A 22,300-nucleotide genomic window follows, 5' to 3' on the forward strand; every position below is an offset into this window, starting at 1 on the left:
GTCACACAGTTCAACAGGAACAGTCCCACGTATTGATTAGGAGATATGCTGTGCTACTCAGAGGAGGATGGCCAGGTCTGTGTGTCTTAAATGATGTTCGTCCTATTGCTTTCTTACTATAGTCACAGGGGACAACAACACTATGAAAGCAGCTGCTGACGTAAGGACAGAGACCTTTGGGTGTTGGCATTTATCCCTTTTCCTGCATGTGCTCTGTGAAGTATCTGTCTTGCTGAAGTCATCCTGTAACCTGAACTGAAGGGAGCGTTCTGCCAGTGCTGTCTGAGCTTTGCAATTAGAGGCAGCACGTAACTCCGGCAGCATGTCCAACTCGACGATTAGACTTGATGATCTTAGAGGTCTTTTCCGACCTTAATGACTCTATGATTCTATAACTCCAAAATGTTCTCTGTTGGTTTCTAGACCCAGACAGCGCTGGCTAGCTAAGGTGATGCTTTTATGTCAGGAAATTGTGGCTGCTTCTTTGCAGTCCCAAGCTCCAAGTAGGGTCAGTGTCACAGCTAGGTCTCGCTGGGCTTCTGTCTTCAATTTGTTTTAGTGGGCACCCATTTAAATGGCTGGACCTGCCCATTTATTGCTGGGCAGAATCCTCTGGTTGTTCTGGCCTTAGCCCAGGTCCCCATGGTGACCACGATTTGGGTACCAGTAGTAGAAGGTTTAAATTGATCCTTATGATTTCAGTAAACGTTGCTCTTTCCTTGGACAACTTTAACCGTTTACCAGGAAGACCATGTTACTGTAATTCAGCAAAGGCAACAAACCTGAGGTGAGGTGTGTTTAAAAAAAAAAAAGCTTGTTTGCACCTTTTAGGCTAATTATTTGATTTTTAGGGGTGTTTTTTCTTCCTGGGTTTCCCAGTTCTTGATAGCCATGGGGAATTCAATGAACTCTGTGGAACTCCTTACCATGTTTTTCTCTCATTCCTTAGAAATTGTGCTTTTTATCCACCACGTGTTACACATTTTCTCTCTTGAATTCCGTTGTCTGTGTTTACAAGCCAGCCGCTGCAGTTTAGAATAGCCTGAGGTGTAATTTCCTAGCAAAAAACCACCTGTGTTGTCCTTTAAAGGTTGGTAAATGGTGCTATACAAAGCTATTGCCTATTTTCCTGCCTGAATTAACATCTTGGAATCATAAAGCAAGTGCATAAATATCACACAGATGGGACACATAATACTCATAAAATTATTACTGTCATACTGAGATTCCTCTCAGACTCATCGGGGCAGGCAGCATCCTCTGAATGCTCTCTTGCTCTCTATTTGTGGTGAAGTTGATGTATAGCAGGGTCACAAAGTTGTCCTTTCCAAAGCAAGTTGCTAGGTACATCAATATGACTATACCTGGTTACAATTTTTTTTCACATTGTATATTGATTGCAAGCTTTTTCAATTTATGTATAGCGTATTTTCAACAAAACCTCTTCACTGTTTCTTCCGTGTGTTCATTCCTTTTTTATTTTCCTATTATGCTGCAGAAATAGTATTTGGAAGAGGTGACTGGGTTTTAGTTTCTTTTTTTTTCTTTGTTTCATTTCTTACTACTCGTCCACTTTTTTAATCTTTCTACTTGTTATTTTATTGAATAGCCAAAAAAAAAACCTCCAACCAAAAACCAAGAACAAAATGATACATAAATATTTAGAATAGTCTTGCTCTTAGATTGAGCAGCAAAAAGGAAATAAAAGAAGAATGGAAAGGGAGGAAAAATGAATTTAGGCTGTTTTAATCATTTTATTTCATAAATTTTTTTGGGGAAAGTGTAACTTTCAAAAAGAAATATTCTTCTCGGGAGGTTTCAGCACTAGAGCTAATAATTTTTTGAAAAACTAAATACATTTAAAGAAAAAATTTAGAAGTTTCTGCCTGTATATGTGTGTGTGAAAAAGTAACCATATAGTCTGGATTTACACTGTAAAACGTCTGGCGCAGGTATCAGTGTACTTCTGGAGATGGGAGAGAGAGGGATTGCTTTGCTTGTCCAAACTGTTCATAACTGTCACTCAGAAAAACTCCGAGGGGAACATCTTGAGCGAGGGGCTGTGCGAGATGGCAGAGCTCTCTGGCGGGGGCAGCTCGGGGGGCTGCCGGACAGACTCTGTGCTGTGAAGAACAGCCATGTGCACCGTACAAAACTCGGGGGTGGCACTACTCGGACTGGGAAAATGGGACAATTGCATTAGATGCTGGCACATAAATGTGTGTGGAGAAGCAGATGTCTTCTGTATTTGCATTCTGAGTAAGGCTCCTCCAGGACCTGGTTTCTTGATACAAAGTGTGCCTTGGTGAGCAGCAAATGCCCTGGGAGGGATGCAGGCTGTTTCTGGTGAACCCTTGAGTGTGCCGTCACACAGTGGAGAAGCCCCACATCTGTGGTTTTAAACGGAGCTCTGCCAAGATGCAACCCATCTCCTCATCCCTGCCTAAGGGAGAGTTGGGACGCGCTCAGCCCCGCTGCCCCTCCTGCCGTACCGCTGGCACTGCCTGTGCCCCAAGCGTAAGGCCGCCTCTGTGCCTTGTGGCATGGCCAACACCAATTCTCACTCCCTTTCAGCAGCAGCGTGAGTTCCAGTGGCCACAGAGTGTCCACACTCCTGGGATGCTGGAGAGCACTTGGCCCATCCTTGTGAGGAGAGGGGCAGGAATTTGGACTTCCTTTTGGAGTCCTCCATCATGCTGGTGCACTGCCCTCCCCCCCCCCCCCCCCCCCCCCCCGGCGAAGGAATCATGCAGCTGACTGTCCTGAAGTAGCACTGCAGACCCAAAAAACAGTTGAAAGGTTGTAAAGACAAGGTGCTCAGCCACAGCCTACTTTAGAGCAGACCCAGTCCTTCCATTTATTGCCGAGGGACCCTGAATTCCTTGTGGTGATGTGTCCTATGCAGGTTCATGTGAGGGAGGTGGGCCCCCTAAGGCCTCTCAGCTCAGACAGATGGCAAAAAGAAGGGATTTTCTGGCTGATTGCTTCTTAATTTCCTCTCCATTATTTCAGACCCAATTATGCAGTTGCCTGTAGATCCAAGCATGCAGAGCCACTCCAGTTCCTCAGGACATACTTTGCTTTTCTCCTTGAGGGGTGATCAGAGAGCATGCTGAGAACTGCCACCCTGAACCACCTAGGACTTTTGAAAAAATAAAAAACACCTGAGACATCACCCAACTCATGTTTCTCCCTCTTTGTTTATTCAAGGGGGGGGATGGAGCATAAATCCTAATGTGTCTTTCCTTAACCCTTTGTAGCTATTTCCAAGGATCACTAAAGGTGATCTCATTGCTTATGGGCCTGCTTAGTCTTGTGAGATGTTGTTATGGAGGGGTTAATTATAAGTTTTATGCCACCTTGCAAGAGAAATCAGTGTGTTTTGCAAATGCAGTGGAGTCTGAAAATGATCCAAGTGCTCTGATTGTAGACCCAGTATTCACGAACTCCTGGCATTGAAGGTATCTAGAATGAAGACTTGTCATTCAGATCCTGGTTTGCAGTTGTTTGATTTGTAAGCTTAACAACAGTGTAAGTGCTCCTGTAACCCCCATATTTCTCAGGTGTTTGCAGTCAAAATGGTCTTTGTGAAATTATTCCACACCTGGTTGGGATGATTTCAGGCAAGTGATCAGTATAGTTGCACATTTTGAAAATTATTCTGATTCATGACTTGTGGACTCTTGCATTTTTCTTGCACTTTTTTAGATGTGTCTCTTTAAATCTTTCTTATCCTTGTTTTGAGTGAAATTGTGCATAGCATGCTAATTGGATGGTGCGTTAAATGGTTTGGGTGAAGCCAGGGCTCTCTTGCTAGTGGTGCTGTTGTGATACTTTGTCACCTTGAAGGAGGAACTTCTCCTTGGTTCCTTTGTGTCCCTTCCCATAATTTGCCCTTGCAAAGTTGACCTGCAAATTGTCTGGGGCTTTGCTGTTGCTGTAATTAGTGCTTTTCATGGTTCTGGTGCACCAGCTCAGCCAATAATGCTTTAGTACGCGAATACTGGGGGCTTCTTTATTCCTCTTTTACGTTCTGAAAGCAACACATTTGTTGGCCATTCATTGCAGCACCCAGTACAGGATTTGATCAAGGCACTTGGTCACACAGTACCAGCCTTGTTTCTGGCAATGCTAGAACAGATGTGGTATGCTGTCTTCACTACAGAGTTAGCTGTGGTTATAAAAATTGATTATTTCCCATAACTGGAATCTTTTTTCTATAGTCAGGCACAAAATAGACTTTTTTCTCCATTTGCAGGACAGATTGCTATTGCAAATATTTTATAACTGGGTTAAAGCACATTGATGCTTTCTAACACACTTTTGGATGGGGAGTAGAGTGAGAATTAAGTCAATTGAAACATTTGTTCCAATAACCCTGAAATGCTTTTTTCCGTCTTTAAATCTTAAATCTTTAAAACAAACTGTTGTCAAACATCCTCTTCTTTCACAAAGCATTTATACCAAGAGTGTCAAAATGAAAAATTTCTATTCTGCTAAACCCAGTCTATTCTTACAGAAAGTTTGGTTTTGAAGAAACTGTTTTCCAGCACAGTAAATATCTTGTAGGGTTTTCTTGAGCTCTTAAGTACGCCTGAATTCTATAGTGGTTTTCACTCGAGTTGCCCATGCGAGCAGGTCCATGTGCACTGGTGCTGCTGAGCAGGTGAGGCGGTCTCTCTCACTCAGCCATCGCTGATCCTCTGCAGCTTTCCCGTGACTGCCACCCGAGTCCAGAGAAGGGACAGGATTTGTCATACAGTTTGTGCAGAAATGTTTCAGAGGAACAGGACCTAGAAGTCTCTTACAGTGGATGCATTACAAGTGTAAATGATCAGTTGAAGTGTTACCTTACAGCATGATTACCCTGTCACTGGAGTTAAGCTACTTCCAGTTCAGATTTTTGGGAAGGCATACCTTTTAATGGTCTGCGGAGCATCAGGGTTCATAGTGAAGTGTGATGTAATTGATGATTTTGGACCGTTGAGAAATATGGTGATGGATTTTAAGTGACAATGAATAGCAAGGTCTCTTAAAGCAAACAAAGCATTGGCAGTTTTAGCTGAAAGTTAATTCCTGGTGATTTCATCTCTTGGATGTGATGCCTTGCTGATTTTTAATTTGTAGAGGCTCCAAGTAAAAGCAAATGAGAGGCTGTAGCTTAAGTGGTGGATTATATTTGGTTATAGAGCTGGAGACAGCCTATCACAGACCATATCAAATTTTTTATCTGGACTGTTCATTTTCCTTTTGAGCAGTAAGAACATTTGAACGCATCCAGTCAAAATGAGATTGTATGAAAGGGTGATTATGGCTTTAGCAGTGAGACTTGCACCAGAGGTAGTCTAAAATATCTTTGTTTTCTCATGGCTTGCAAAACTGAAAGTCTTCTAAGAAGCAGACTGAAGACAAATGAACTGCCAGAAATGTAAATATCAGGATAGAGAGGCAGAACCACAACTGATATAAATCTCTCTAAGCTTTATTGATTTTTTTTTTTTTCCCAGCCAAGGATGGGGACCAATATATTTAACATCCATTAGTGGTAGATTTAAACAAAACTAAATAAATGTTCAGAAACATGATTACAGTTTCTAAAATTTCAGATCCCTCAGCACTTTCTTATTTTTATGCATTTGATGCACCTCTGTTTTATTAATGCCCTTCCTGTGGTATTTTAATACACTTTAGGGTACTGTTGAAGAAGACGACAGCTGCTTTTTCAAAGTATTAAAAAAAAAATCTGAACAGATGCCAGACTTCACAATGCTACATATAACTGCAAATGGCATCCCTGTTGTATAACTCAGCAGTTCAGATTTCTCAGAAGTATTATGATATTTGTTAACACTCAAATGATTTCTGTTCTTTATTAAACTAAATAAATTTCATGTGTCTGCACAGCAATGGCTGACAGCAAAGGTTAGATAGCCCTTTTGCTTTAGATCAGCTTAAAGGTTGAACGACACTTTTTGTGCTATTAGTCGGAATATGTACATCTGGCACTGCCACGATCAACAAACTGGAGTGAACGTTAACGCTATAATTTTCAGTTCTAGCTGAACTGCAGTTTTGAACCTGATCCATAGATTTAGGTACCAAATCCATACTAGGCACACAAATAAAAGTGACCCGACATTCAGAATAGGAAGAGCTGACTGAAAATTACATATTTTTTTACTTATATTGTACAATTTATGAATTTTGATTTGCATTGTGAAGTAACTTAATCAGTGCCTTTGCATATGTGGAGTTAGCCGTATACAGCTAGGCATAACTAGGAGAGTGAGTTATGGTTCTTCCAAGTCAGTCTCATTAGACTCTGTTTTTTGACAGAGGAGAATATCAGGAAAAATAGCCTGGATGCAGCCTATGAAAAAGCTGGGTTTTCTAGTGTCTAGCATAAGGCTTTGCAGACTGGAAAAACTCTGCAAAAGGAAAAAAGAAATGGCTAGCTACTAGTTTGCTAGGTTAAGGAATGGCAAAAGTGAAAAGGGAACAGAATGAATGGTAATAATGGACACAAAGAATAAGCAAAGGGAATTCTTTTATAGCTGGAGGGGTAATTTAGCTGCAGGGCCATCTGAGGATGAAGGAACTGTGTGCAGAAAAAAACTTTGAATCGGAGAAGAAACTGTGTGCAGAACAAAGACACCTGGACTACTAAGATAAGTTTACTCTAAGTGTAAAAGCCAGTCAGGACTGACAGAGAAATTGAGGCAGGGCACCGAAAGCAGATTTTATTTCATTCCCACTATATCCATATATTTTCTGTACTGTGTGTAGTAGTGACTAGATTTTTGGAACCTTTGCAGTAGTTGCATTAGTTTGTGTCAAATATTACGTGCTTCCAAATAGAAGCACTGTAAACCCAGACTACCAGCAGATCTGCCTGTTTGAGGAAAATATGTGCTTAAATAACAGGGTGGATCTGTTCAGCAGAGGTCCTGAAGCTTCTGACAGATGGGATTTCAGGTACAGTTTCCAAACCCTTCAAAAGATAGACTTATGCTCATGAAGTGAGCCAGAGAAATGGAGATAGTGCTATAGGAGACTTAGGGACACACAAACCCAGGGGATAAGCTTCAAATACAGAATGTGCATTCAGCTGTGTAGCCCATCAGAAAGTTTTATGGAAGTGTTCAGGTATGAATACCAGGGCAAGAATGGTCAAATTCTGTGTACGTTTGGCTTTTAAAATTGTTTTTACACTTAATAATAACCTATCTGTAACTCTCCAAGTCACGAGTTATTCAGATGTTATCAAATGAATGTCAGTAAAATCTCCCCACAGTTCAGTCTGTTTGTGTAAAATATGTAGAAATTCTTACGGTGACACTTGGCAGATGCTGTGCATCATGGAAGACCGTAAAGCTGAGCCATGTGATTCACGCAAGCAAAGGTCCATTAGTTGCCCTGGTTTCTTCAGAGACTCACTGTAGATTTCATAGTATAATTTAGTGGCAGATTCATCTTGACCATTACACAAGTACTTTTCTTATATATATCTTTTACATAATTAATATGGAGTGTAATCATTTAAAGTTAATGCGTGAAGCTTAAAATATTAAAATCAACTAATTACTGTATACATTTTACTTCTGGCTACTATGTTTTGCTTCAAGTATGTGTTCAGATTTAGGAAATGATATACAACTTTATTTAAAAGCAATGAGTACATATTCACGTGTGATAGGCAAATAACTGAAATTATAACCATAAATATTGTCATTTATTGTGGGCTCTTTATGGCCTTTCCCATTCTCCTGATTCCTCCCTTTCCTCTGGAAGGGAAGTCTCTGTAAGTACTTGTCTACTTGGAGAAGTTTGACCATCATGGCACAGTAAGTCCCCAGAATAAATTCCTACTTGAATTCTAGTGTACTAGTAACGTTATTTTGCAGTTGCTGATTCACAAGACAGTTGTTATCTTGAAACGACGTTGCTTTACTTATGAAAATTTGCCCACGTGGGTGAAAAATTCTGATGCACTTCCAAAATAACTTCAACTGTATCTCCTCTGGAGATAACGTGTATGGAGTACTTTGTAGTAGTTACTGTGGAAGGCAGCAGTGACCAGGATGGGTGGTTTCAAGGCAGTATCTCTTGGAAAGAGAGCACCAAGTTATCATTCTGCTTGGTTTTGGTTTGTACCATTGTGCAATGAGGGACAGAGCATTGGCAGCAATACTGTGTTACTGCTATAATTGTTGTATAATTGTTGTAGACTGGAAGTCTTGCTCCAGGAAAAAAAAAAAAAAAAAGAAAAATATCTACTTTCTAAGGTTTTTGTATTGTCTGTTTAACTGTCTACCTACTTACAATACCTATCTCCCTTGTTAATCTAAAATTTCCAGTACCTTGATCTGCAGCAACTATATTGTTATACCCTAAATATCCTGTTTTTTCAGTACATGTTGATTTCTCACTTATCGAGGCAGAATCACAGCAGTTAACGTCTAAATGGCAAACAGTAGTGGGCAAGTGCTCCAAAATACCATCGGGGAATATTCCACTTAATTCTGAATAGCTCTTCACTTTGAACTTGTTTAATAATTGTTTTGTTTCCTTTTACATACTTAAATAGCTTTTTGTTTGTACAGTTATTTGATGGCTTGTCTTCAAACACCTGTAGAAGGTTGTTTGTTCATTTGCACAGCCATTCTTCATTATTCACACACAAACTAGAAACATGCTTTTTATGAAATTTCCCTCATTTCCTCAAAAGATAAAACCAGGATTGCATAGACTATATAGCGTTCTCCTTAAAACATGTGTTTTCCTGATTTCTTCACATTCAGAAAAATTTCTTATAAAGGAAAGGCCTCCTCACAAGTTTAATCTAGGCAACTTCTGATGAACAACCTTGGGAAATACGGGTTATTCAGTAAGTCCCTGAGGGAAGCCTGAAAGCTTGTAGACTGATCAGTGTTTGTAGACTCCAGGGCTGTAATTTGCTGAGCTGGGCAGTTTATTTCTCTGCTGCCTTGCGTTGCATGAAGTCTTTTATGCGATAGCAAAGCCTGGGTGAAGCGTTGCTGAGGTGGTCTCCCAGTAAATTATTTCACGAGGTTCAGGGCATGGGAGAATCAGGCCCATGCTTTATGTTTGTTTCTCGCTAATTGCTTTTCTAACACACCATTGTTTTCAGTTCTCAATTTGTCTCTCCCTTTTGTACTGGCTAATTTGCCATTTTTCTTCCTGTTCTTCCAGTGCAGAAAAGAAGCAAGCTATTCACCAACGCGTGATTGTAGACACACCATTGGCTTGCTGCAGAACAAAATGTTGTGTTAAAACAAGGGATGTCTGTGGTGACTCTCATGTATCTTTATCTTTAAAGCACATCACGGACTAAGCGGTGCTGCTGCCACTGCCTGCTATGTTATTAATGCTGCTCTAATTAGGCCAATCAGTTTTAATTAGTATACTGTCATGTAACAATCTCATAAAATGCTTTGTGTAAGAAAATTGATCTGGCTCTAATGCTAATTAGTTTGCTACACTTCTTACCTTATAAATGGGAATTGATTGCTTCCCTTCAACTCCTCCTTCTTTTCATTTTCAGTAATTCTGCCATGAACTCTGTATTCTCTTTTTTCTTTCATGATTTTTGTGTGTGTGTGTGCCCCTGTGTCTCCCTCAATTAATTCTGCCCATAACTCCATCTCTAGTGTAACCTGAAAAGAACGGGGCTTTATCACTTGTCAGAGAGGGCCTTCCTCAGTTAAATTTTTTCCTCTCAGGAATTTGCCAGATCAGAGACCCATAATCCTAAGGACTGTCTCAGAACTAAAGCTGACAGGGTTAGGCCCAGGTCAGCCCACTCGTAAATCAAAGCCAGTAAGGAGCTAAGGCTCTGGCTGGAATCGGAGATTTATAAAGACAGTAGCATTAACATTACAAAAGAAGTATTTTATTGGCTTTCACATGGGATTTGTTTACTGCTAGTAAACTGCAGAAGAGTGAAAAAATAAGGTTAATAAATGGGAGAGCAAGAAACGTTTAAATCAAGTGCTTCTTGCTGCTCTTGAAAGCTCTTTAAAATTGGGATTAATTTGGTTAATTGTGAACACAGCAATAGTGCATAAAAAGCCTGAAAATTCTGGCTATGTAAATTTACAGCATTGTTCCGGTTCAGTTGTGCTGTCTGGTTTTAAATATAAAGTAAATTAGCAGGCAGAGACAAAGCTGACTGCTAAAATTTTACACTGTTTTGTTCTGCCTTTCAATAATAATGAAAAACACCTCTCTGGAATATTTATAGAAAGAAAAAAAGAAAGATGAAATGACAATTTCATCTTTTTCATTTTCCTTTATATTATTTTGACATGTTGGCTAAAACTGGTATAGAGTTAAGTGCCAAAGCACATCTAGGTATCATGAGTAATAATGGATCTAGAATTGGTGTAAGCAGTCTGACGTGCCATGTTGATTTTTCATACGGGTGTTCATGCCTGGATGTCTCCAGGCACTTCTCTTGTTATCAGATATCTCCACTCTGGCAATGGTGTTTGTGACTTAACATCTGAAAATTACACAGCAGGTGCCATGCACATGAGTGCAGGAAAAGATGTCTTTGCAGTGTCGCAAATGCATGTGTGGCAGTGTTTGATTGCTTTTGCTAAAAGTGTGATGCTCTTGCAGTTAGTATTTGGAAAGGCAAATATCTTAAGCTTGGCTGCATGATTATATTATACCTGTATGTAGATAAGTCTGTCTCCAAAGGACCTTTTTAGTGCATTAGACACGCACACGTGCACAATTCATGTCTTTTCTTGGCCAGTTCTGTAACTGTTTCTGCTGTTGTAGTACTGATGATGGGAATGGAGCAGGAGAAGACTCCGGTTATTGAGTGATCCGTCATTGTCCATTTTTGCTTATAGTGACATTTGTTGTGTTCAAATGTGACGTTTTCCTCCTACTTCTTAATGAAATAAAAATCTAAAGGCTGATATAATTTGATTAATGTGTCTGTGTCAGATAAATACTCAGAGACATTATGTATGATGTCAAATTGCATTTTTGTGCAATTTATTAATTTAGGGAATATATACTTTCTGAGTCTTCAACTAATTCTTGGTTCATTAAAAGTATTTTTGTTTCTTATTTTTTTTTAACCTGCATCTATCTGCTAAGATGTATTGCTGCTTCTTTTAGCTCTTTGAAAGTAATGTAAAATGTAAATGCATGTATAAATGTGTTTCCTTACCTGGGTTCCTGAAACACTTTAAGAAGGAATTCTTAATTTACTTTTACTGGAGATACTTCTAAAATGTGTGCTCACTGACGGCTGAAAATAAAGGAGCCATTTGAACTTGGTTAAAATCAATTTTTATAATTTGTAACAACAGACCAGGCCATGACAGTATTTCTTTAATAATTACTATCTCATCAGCATTACATTTGTTTTCAAGTTTCAGCAAAATTGCTGAAGGAGCAATCTGGAAAAACCCTTGTTAGCATGAAATGTCCAAACCAGTTGTTACTAAGTTGATTTGATTACGTCAAGATCTTGATTTCCCCTCCACCAGGACACTTCTCCATTTCCTACAGCATCTGAGGGGTGATCATCAATTCCCAGCATAGTCCTCCTCGAGATATTCAAATCCCTTTAAGAGAGATGCTGAAAATAGACTGGTTTATATCAGTCTGAGTCATCTACACAATGACACTAAGGATGAGAGATATAATGTCTCTAGTTGTAAAAGAGCAGGACCATACTGAGAATTTCCCTATTCATTGCAGTTTGTGATTAAAGTTTTCCACACCTAGTTTGTTTGGCAGGAAAAGCTTGACTTTTCTAACCAAAGGCTGACCAGATATCTCTGGGTACTGGAAAATTTACTAAAACACAGACACACATACATGAAACTTCTAAACAATTATATCCAACTTATAATTTTAACCTTGTCTATATTTTGATATAGATGAAGTCTTGGCCCCTTAAATGTATTTTTAAGCCTTTGGGAATTGGTTATATTAAGGTCATCACTGCTACTTGTAGGTCTTAGACCGTAGTATCACAGAAGTATAGCTGCTGGTGGTCTCTCATCTAGGTGCTGGTGGAGGTAACTGCGTATCCTTTCCCCACATCTTCACCTGTTTGCTGCTTCCCGTCCCGAACCCCGTCGCACAGGGTTGCTGCATGCTCTCCAGCACCTCATGTGTTTCATCCCAGAGGTGCTCCAGTGTTATGAGATATGGCCAAGAAAGATCAGGTTTTGCCAATTATTGCTAAACATAACTCTTCTATCTGTACGGGGGGAAAAAAAAAAGTAAAACTTGGGCACCACTGTGAGGTAACTGTCAGCAAATTTTGATTTTAACCACAGGATATCATTAAAAATATTTTCCCTGCTATGCCATATGAGGCTTAATTAAATATTTGTTCCCCTAAATGAAAGGATGTAGTAAGAATATATTAGTATAATTTGGATACATGAATCTCTGAAATTCTCTAGTTGTCAGGAGTAAAAAAAATTGGCCTTTGAAGGCATTTTAATCAGGGCCTGCACTGAAATCACAGATGTCACCGGAGCACACCTGGATCACATGGAAGTTGTAATAAGTGTATGCTCTCTGCTGGCATATATTTCTCTGCTGAGGTTGCACCCACACTAACCTTTGGGCAACTTCTGAATTCCGGTTTGGAGATTTTCTCTATGTCGTGGGCCCATCTTCCATCATGGGGGAAGGATGATTTTTCTCTTGGTGGCCTCGTGCTTCATGTAATCTTCCAGCCAGTTTTCCTTGTGTGACCCTGTACTGTCGCTAACAATACTGTTTCCCGAGATACGTTGGTGTACCCATGAGACCCATCTAGTGTAGGAGCAAAGCCATGGGTTTGTGTCATCTCTCATGCAAGTAAAAAGAGCAAGAGTAGGAGGAGGAAAGGGTAGCCTCCAGCCTACAGATGCATACAAATATGTATACATATGTATAAAATAAATATATATGCTCAGACACACTTTTTAAAATGAAAGGAAATCAGGAGAGGGCAGGAACCTTTTAATTTTTTTTAGATGGAAAAATACTGTGGTGCTATTCTGAATTTTAAAGTGCTCAGAGCTTGTGAGGGTTTTTTGTTAGTGGCCAAATATTCTAATTTACACAAGAGTGTGATTTTTCACAAATATTTTATGTGAAAAATGTGTCTCATAGCAAAATGAACTAACTTGTCAGAATAACGTACATTTTTGTTTTGGTTTTTTCCTCTAAAATATCTTATTCACAAAGACCCTTTTAAAATAAGGAATGAGCTCATGATGAAGTGAAATGGAGATTTTATTGATCTAAAGCATGTTTTCCCAGAACAGGGCAGAAGGAGAAAAAAAAAAACAACCCACCACCAAACCAAAAGAAAAAAAACTTGGACTAATGTTCAACAATGCTGATGTGACAAAGATATAGTGACTGACTCTTTGAATACAGATGTTTGAGGAGGATGCTAAATTCTGTTAGCTACCTTTAGCTCCAGATCGACTGCTGATAGTATTTTCTATATACGCTCTCCAATATCTATCTAATCTTTCTATCTAATGGATATAGCAAAAATTCCACTGCCAGCTGGTAAAAAATGTCATATCTCCTGATGGCAATGTCATTAAAGGGTCATATTTAGAGTTATGATATAGCTGTGAACTATGACTTTATCACAATGTGAAAGGGCTTGTGCAGAATCTTAAATGACAGAACAGCTGAGCACAAATGAATTTGCTGCCTTTGTGATGTCTGGCTGGGTCATCGCTGATGTCATAATTCTACCATCTAATGAAATATTTATAAGTTTTGAGATCAAACAGGGGACTAGAGCAGAACAATCCATCGATGGGGATTCAGATTGTTCCTTGGATACATAAATGCTGGGGAGAAAGGGGCAGAGGGTCTTCCGTGCCCTAGAGTTAATGCACTGCCCGGGGGCTGAATCCATCAGCTGCTCTTGTCAGCCAGAATCCCTCCGCTGCCTGCACTGGGACACCGAACGTGCCTGGAAAAGGGATGTGAATGTCAATTTTATAAAAGAAAGAGGAGACAAAAGAAAATTGGTTTAAAACCCGCATCTGAACAAACGGGAATAAGGTGACTACTTCATTTTGAAAAGAAGTAGGTGGTTGTTTCTCCAACTGCAGGAGGGAGCCGAGTTGCTCAAAATGGAGGAGAGCACGGTTTACAGAAGAAAGGGGCAAATGGGATTGAATTGCTCCTTTGGAAAGTGCAAGACATTTGTGGTGTTACTGCAGTGGGGAGGCCAGGGAGCAAGCACATTGCTCTGCTCTGTTGCTGATTTTATTTCATCCTTTCTACAATAAGGAAGAATTGCTGTTAGGAGCAATATCAGTAGTTGCTTTAGCTGGCACATAAAATGTCTTTACTTTTTTCAGTTTTGATTCAAGATGAGCTGGGTTAGAGGTAATACTGATAAAGGTCTTGAGAAAAAGAAACTGGAAACTTTGGGAGGCAGTTTGAGTCCGTATCTTGCTGGGAACTGACCTCCAGGCTTTGGGGCAGTTGCACCGCACAGATGGCATTTTCCATCTGAAATCACCTACTGCAGAGGCAAGGATCTGGAGACACATTCTGTAGCTTCCAGCTTCTGCCTGAAATAAGTTAATCTCTTAGTTTTCCAGAGTACGGAGAATTTATATTTAGTAAGTTTAGACAGACACTGATTTAAAGAGAGGGAGAATCTTAGGCTGTAACTCTGCAATGCAGACATTTTTTTTCATGGTTTTGGTGTAAGTTGTTTCCTTACCCTGGCTGCATATTCTGGTCTCTAGGATGCAACATGCACCCGTGTCAGTCTAGTTAAATTCTTGTGGGCTGTCCTATCAAATAAGTCAAGAAAATGATCTTTGATCCAAACAAAAAAATTCTGCCTAAAGAGTTGTTTTTCAGTCTGAGTCATTTAATTAACCTGATTTAAAACAGGTTGTAGCAGCACAACTCAAGGGGTGATACAGTGCTGAATAGGGCCAGGAATGAATAGCCAGGGAAAATTAGTCTTAATTAAAGGTAATTAAGGCTTAAAACTAGTCTTATTACTACAGCTTCTATGTAGTGAAACTTTAGTCCCAAAGGTCACATTTCTGAACAGCTGAAAAAGGTCTAGTGTAACAATAGGGGTTAGGATAGGTAATTGCATTGCTTCATAAAGGTGCAAAACTGTTGTTTGAAGAGGTAATTCAGAAATTATCATTAGTGCAAAGTGAAACTACCAAGATGTTCTAGTTTGCTTAGGTCACCCGCAATTTAATGCAAGCTGATTCAATTGACAGATATTCTTGACTGACAATTAGCAGCAAAGAGCTTTTTTTCACTCCAGCATGGGGTCCATTAAACCAAGGAGAAGATCAGGTTTGAGAGTATCTAAGGAACCTGAAGGTACACAAGTCCATGGGACCTGATGAGATGCATCTGCGGGTCTTGAGGGAACTGGCAGATGAAGTTGCCAGGCCACTCTCCATCATATTTGAGAAGTCCTGGCAGTCCGTCAAAGTTCCCACCGACTGAAAGAAGGGAAACATAACCCCCGTTTTTAAGAAAAGGGGAAAAAAGGAAGACTCAGGGAACTACAGGCCGGTCAGTCTCACCTCCGTGCCTGCAACATCATGGAGCAGATCCTCCTGGAGACTGTGCTCAGGCACATGGAAAATAAGGAGGTGATTGGTGACAGCCAACATGGCTTCACTAAGGGCAAATCATGCCTGACAAACTTGGTGGCCTTCTATGATGGGATTACAGCGTTGGTGGACAAGGGAAGAGCAACTGATGTCATCTACCTGGACTTGTGCAAGGCATTTGACACTGTCCCGCATGACATCCTTGTCTCTAAATTGGAGAGACATGGATTCGATGGATGGACCACTCAGTGGATAGGGAATTGGCTGGATGGTCGCACTCAGGGAGTTGTGGTCAATGGGTCAATGTCCAAGTGGAGAACGGTGACGAGTGGCGTTCCTCAGGGGTCGGTACTGGGACCAGCACTGTTTAACATCTTTGTCGGTGACATGGACAGTGGGATCGAGTGCACCCTCAGCAAGTTTGCTGACGACACCAAGCTGTGTGGTGTGGTCGACATGCTGGAGGGAAGGGATGCCATCCAGAGGGACCTTGACAGGCTGGAGAGGTGGGCCAGTGCGAACTACATGAAGTTCAGCAAGGCCAAGTGCAAGGTCCTGCACGTGGGTCAGCGCAATCCCAAGCACAGCTACAGGCTGGGCGAGGAATGGATTGAAAGCAGCCCTGAGGAGAAGGACTTGGGGGGTATTGATTGATGAGAAGCTCAACATGAGCCGGCAGTGTGCGCTTGCAGCCCAGAAAGCCACCCGTGTCCTGGGCTGCATCAAAAGAGGTGTGACCAGCAGGTCGAGGGAGGTGATCCTGCCCCTCTACTCTGCCCTTGTGAGACCCCACCTGGAGTACTGCGTCCAGCTCTGGGGGCCCCAGTACAGGAGAGACATGGAGCTGTTGGAGCGAGTCCAGAGGAGTGCCACGAAGCTGATCAGAGGGCTGGAGCACCTCTCCCATGAGGACAGGCTGAGAGAGTTGGGGTTGTTCAGCCTGGAGAAGAGAAGGCTCCGGGGAGATCTCATTGCGGCCTTCCAGTACCTGAAGGGGCCTACAGGAAAGCTGGAGAGGGACTGTTTGTCAGGGAGTGCAGTGACAGGACAAGGGGTAATGGGTTTAAGCTGAAGGAGGGTCGATTTAGATTAGATGTTAGAAAGAAATTCTTTACTGTGAGGGTGGTGAGGCACTGGAACAAGTTACCCAGAGAGGTTGTGGATGCCCCATCCCTGGAAGTGTTCAAGGCCAGGTTGGATGGGGCTTTGGGCAACGTGGTCTAGTGGAGGGTGTCCCTGCCCATGGCAGGGGGGCTGGCACTAGATGATCTTTAAGGTCCCTTCCAACCCAAACCATTCTATGATTTTATAAGGTTGTATGATAGTGGCAGTGGAGCATGGAAAACAGATCACTGGCAGTTTCTGTAACTTTGACTGTAAGCTGACTAAAGAAGACTTCACTCTCGTGTCATGTATGTTCAGCATCCTCCATGAACACTCAACTCACTCGATGTAAGGAAAGTTGTACCAGTTTCGCTGGTACAACTCAGCATACCTTGGACCAACAGTATCCTCTTGCGTGTTCTAAATTCTCTCCAGGTCCCTAATGAAACAAAAAAAGTCAACAGGCAATTTTTCTCCATGCTTGCATGATTTACTCTCATTGAGTATGCTCTTTTCGTATTCATGTCCCTTTTTTACTGTTTCCATTCTGGGTTTATTCAGTTCAATCTTTTATGTAATCAGGTTCGTTAATCCTTGGAGGTTTTTCTTTTTATACCAAGGTGGTCTCACTCATGTTGCAGTCCACTTTCACTGAATTTGGCATCTGTTGAATGTCAAAAGAAAACATTACTATGATCTTAATATATTTATTTAGTATTTCAGCTAAAAATTCAGATGTCATTTTTGCCATTATAGGTTAGGGCATGGATGCATAACCAATAGTTAACTGGATTCCTGTATGTTTGTTGGTGTTTCTTCCCTGTTGTGAAATACAAATGTTCCACAGCTCTTCCCCAATAAACATCATGCAGATACATTTAAATGTTTATATGCAGGCCTTCTTACTGCCATTTGTCCTGAAAAATGATAAATACCAAGAGTATTGGCAATAAAATGCCAAAGTTATAAAGGCCATTATTCTTATGAAAACACATGTTTGGAAAAGTAGAAAAAATTGTGTCCTTGTGGTTATAATTGGCAAAAGAGACTGTATTTATTATTACTTTAAAATAACATCTTTGTCTTAATATTTGCTAGACAATCTAGGTTTTTGCTGCTTAGTAAGATAGAACATTGAAAGCAATTCTGTTATCAAAGAGTGAACTTATTTCTTTCTAGTCTACATTTTCAGTTGGTCAATGCCAGAATGTGAGGTATGTGTACAAAACCATACCTACATACCATGATACACATACTTACATAGAAAGCAGAAAAGAGAGACCGCCTAGTCTAAAATGTACGTGATTCAGGGGCTCGCATTCCCTTCAGCTGTGTTAGTATGTGGATTATTTCTTTACTACTTTGAATTATAGTAAGCCCTTTGCTGAAATGCAAGTATATGCACTTTAATATATTTTTTTATATATTCCTATCTTAGGCAATCTTGTAAAAATGAGTCTCAAAAACATACTATGCCTGGGAAGGTGTCCCATTGCAGATGGTCAGTATTTAAGGCCAGAGAGAATGGGGCCTAAGCCAGGGAGATCGCTCCAGCTTTTACAATGAACTTGATATGCATGAACATCTAAGCATAGCTTGTGCTCCTCCCCAGCTTCAGTGCAGCGGCAGCAGGGAATGATCTGGCCCCTTTGGTTGCAGACCAGTTTTCAGTATGGATCTTCTCAACACATCAGATAAAACTGATAGCTTCTTGTGTCAACTCTCTCGTGCTTGAGCAATAGGTTAAATATCCTGTGGTTTGGCACTACCCAGTAACGCTTATTGCTTTCCCTCATATGAGGGAGATCCCCTATTATTAAAGTGTTTGCTTTATTTTATTTCTGTCTATGGTTTGTTTTTTTTCCTTTCCCTAGCGTTAGATTTATGAGCCATTGTAAGCTTTTCTGACTGCTTCTGAAAAGGATTCATGTCTGCTTGTGCTCACAGCATCCAACAAATCACTCATTTCACAACGTTCATTTCTTTCACTAGATGGGTATTCTTCATTTTTTGTACATCCCTCACACTTCACTGCAGTAATTTGAAGGATTTTGCATACCAGTCTCAAACAAGAGGAATATATTTTATTTGTTGTTGTTTTGAAATGTGGATTCAATCAGTTCTGGTCCTCTTTTCTTTGTCACTACAGCATGAAAAACAGCAAAAGGCACCTGCACATTAAAGTGAAGGCTAATTTTCAGGTTATATTTTTTGGAATAGTTGATTTTTGCCTTGAGGAAGAAGGATGGACTGACTTAATGATGTCTCTTCTAGCTCTGTTTTTTATGCTTCTGTGATTAGCTGAATGTTCGTAGAGAAAAATACATTTTATTTTTTTATATCAGATGCCTAGCATTCAGCAATTTTTATTTTTTTTTAAATTATTTGCATTTTAGCCAAATGGCTTGCATTTTGTTTCATGGTGAAGATATTCCTTTGAATGTCAGCTCTGGTTATGAGACATTGGTGTTTCAGCAATGCCAGATGATAGTGACAAACAGATGCATTTAAAAATATCACTTATGTAGAGAAAATCTGCACAAAAAAAAAATTTTTTTTTTTTTTGTTGGAGAAAACAGAGCAGATATCCAGCTTTTCTCTTGGGCTCCTTTCTGTCTAGATTGGGGAAGATCACAGCCTTTCCTGTGTCAATCTGTCTCCTTATGTGGGAGATGAGAGTCCCACAGAGGTGCACATCTCAGAAGACTCTTAACTATTTAATATTCCTTCTGATCTCTAAGTTAGTGGCCGGATAACCTTAGCTTGCATATTCCTTTGAAGCAGACCTATGATGATTTTTCTCTTCAATCTCTTGGGTGTGACTTGATTGCTAAGCTTGGCTGGCGTATCCTTTCTCTAGGAAAATTATATCTGCAATGATGGAAGACCCATCTAGCCAAGTTTCCCATCCCTGCCAATGGCCCATGCCAGATGCCTGGGGAGAGGATGCAAAAAATGATTTATGTCTTTCCCCTTACATCTCTCTGCCCATTTTCCCCAGTCAACAGAAATGATCATTACATCCCCATTTTCTTTCAACAACCCGCAGTAAAACTTAGATTAGGTGTTAGTTTGTTACATCTGTATTTATGATGTTATGCTGAAAACACCCCCTTAAGATACTGGATTTTTTGATATCTGGCTGCAATCCTTGTGGATGTTAGTTTGGTAGCATGTCAGAAGCTTGGCGTAAAAAAAATTTAGAGGTCATCTATCTCAGCCACTGATAGCACTAGTTTGTTTCCTGTTATATACCCTTTGGGCATGGGGATTTTGGGGAACTTTGTAAAAAGAGTTTCTTAGAATCATAGAATCATTTAGGTTGGAAAAGACCTTCAAGATCATCAAGCCCAACCCTTAACTTAACACCGCCAAGTCCACCACTAGACCAAGTCCCTACACACCACGTCTACACAGTCTTCTCAATACCTCCACGGCTGGTGACTCGACGACCTCCCCGGGCAGCCTCTTCCAGGGCCTGGCCACAACCCTTGCGACAAAGAACAAGTGGTTCCTCACAGCCCATCTAAACCTGCCCTGGCGCAACTGGAGGCCATCGCCTCTCGTCCCATCGCTTGTCACTTGGGAGAAGAGACCAACAGCCTCCTGGCTGCAACCTCCTTTCAGGGAGTTCTAGACAACCACCAGGTCTCCCCTCAGCCTCCTTTTCTCCAGGTGCTAAATAACTCCAGTTGCCTCTGCTGCTTCTCCTAAGACTTGTGCTCTAGACCCTTCACCAGCTTTGTTGCCTGTCTTTGGATGCGCTCCAGCACCTCAATGTCTTTCCTGTCGCGAGGGGCACAAAACCCAACACGGCGCTCCAGGTGCGGCCTCCCACTGCGGTGCCCAGCACAGCGGGACCATCCCTTCCCCGGTCCTGCTGGCCACGCTACTTCTGATACAAGCCAGGCGCTCTTGGCCACCTGGGCACGCTGCCGGCTCACGGCCGGCCGGCCGGCGACCAACAGCCCCGGGTGTTGTTTTCTGCCGGGCAGCTTTCCAGCCACTCTTCCCTGAGCCCGGAGCCTTGCACAGAGTTGTGGTGGCCCAAGCGCAGGACCCAGCACTTGGCCTTGTTGAACCTCAGGCACTTGGTCCCGGCCCATGGAGCCAGCCTGTCCAGATCCCTCTCTACAGCCTTCCTACCCTCAAGCCCATCAACACTCCCCCACAACTTGGTGTCATCTGCAAACTTACTGAGGGTGCGCTTGATCCCTCAAGCAGGACCTGCCTTTCATGAACCCATGCTGACTGGGCCTGATCACCTTGTTGCCCTGTATGTGCTGTGTGATGGCACTCAAGATGGATCTGCTCTATAACCTTCCCCGGCACTGAGGTCAGACCGATAGGCTTGTAGTTCCCCAGATCCTCCTTCCAGCCCTTCTTATAGTTGGGCATCACATTGGCTGACCTCCCCAGTTAGCAAGGACTGCTGATAAATGATGGAAAGTGGCTTGGTGAGCACTTCTGCCAGCTCTTTCAGTACTCTTGCGGACTTCTGACCCCGTAGACTTGTGTGTGTCTAAGTGGTGTAGCAGGTCGCTAACCATTTCCCCTTGGATTACCTATACTTTCATTTTGTTTCAAATTTACCTTCTAAATAGGCATATTGATATATTTTACAAACTACATTTTTTCAGGATGCATACAATATATTATTTTTTTCAGCTACAAATACTGCCCTAGTTTTCAGTATCACCTGCAAATATAATTAATGTGATTTTTGCACTCTTTCCATGTCCTTCAAGTGACATTATAAAGCTGCTTCTGCAGGGAGTCAGTGAATACATTCTTGCAGCTTGATTTCTTACTGTTTTTACAGTTACTTTTCACTTAGGGTTCTTAGGGCAATCTTTAGTTGTGGACTGAAGTTGGTCTGAAATAGCCTTTCAGAAAAGGTTCTGTGATGCATTAGTGAGGAGGAAGGTAATTATATTCTTTTTGCTTCTTTTCCAACTAGTTTTATCATTCCCTTCACCAGGTCCTCCCTATTGTGTTCAGATGAGCTGCCTCTCTGGTCTTAAAAACCAGCCACAGCTTAGCCCCTACATCTCTGATCTGTGCAGATCTTGGTCCACTGTAAGGCAAAATAAAAAGAGGAAGAACAGGAAAGCTGTCTAAGATGCAACAGTGCTAAGTTCTGTCATATCCGTGAGGCTAATGACCTCGTGGAGGTTCCCTCTGTTTTTATTAGGGACTGGGTGATGCGACTGGATGATTGATTAATATTAAATGAGCCAGTAAGGTACCTTTCTTTCAGTGAGACTTTGCAAGCTCTATTAATCCTACTTTTAGAGTCAGAAATTTCTAAATCTTCCAGGCCATATGTTAAGCTTACAACCTCATTTATTATCACTCACAACAGGTCTACTTAATATTCTTTTACTATATGGTATATATGTGAAACCTGCTATTGCTGGAAAGATGAGATGGTGTTATACGCCAACAATGCTTCACTTTGTTTTAATAGGAGATTTCTAACTACTGTGCAGTGACCAGTGCGTGAGGAAGTTTACACTTCCAATCGTGGATTCATAAAGTATAAAGAAAAGATTTTCCTCTGCATGCAGATTTAC

The sequence above is a fragment of the Grus americana genome, chromosome 1 (genome assembly GCF_028858705.1).
Source record: "Grus americana isolate bGruAme1 chromosome 1, bGruAme1.mat, whole genome shotgun sequence".
Lineage (NCBI taxonomy): Eukaryota > Metazoa > Chordata > Aves > Gruiformes > Gruidae > Grus > Grus americana.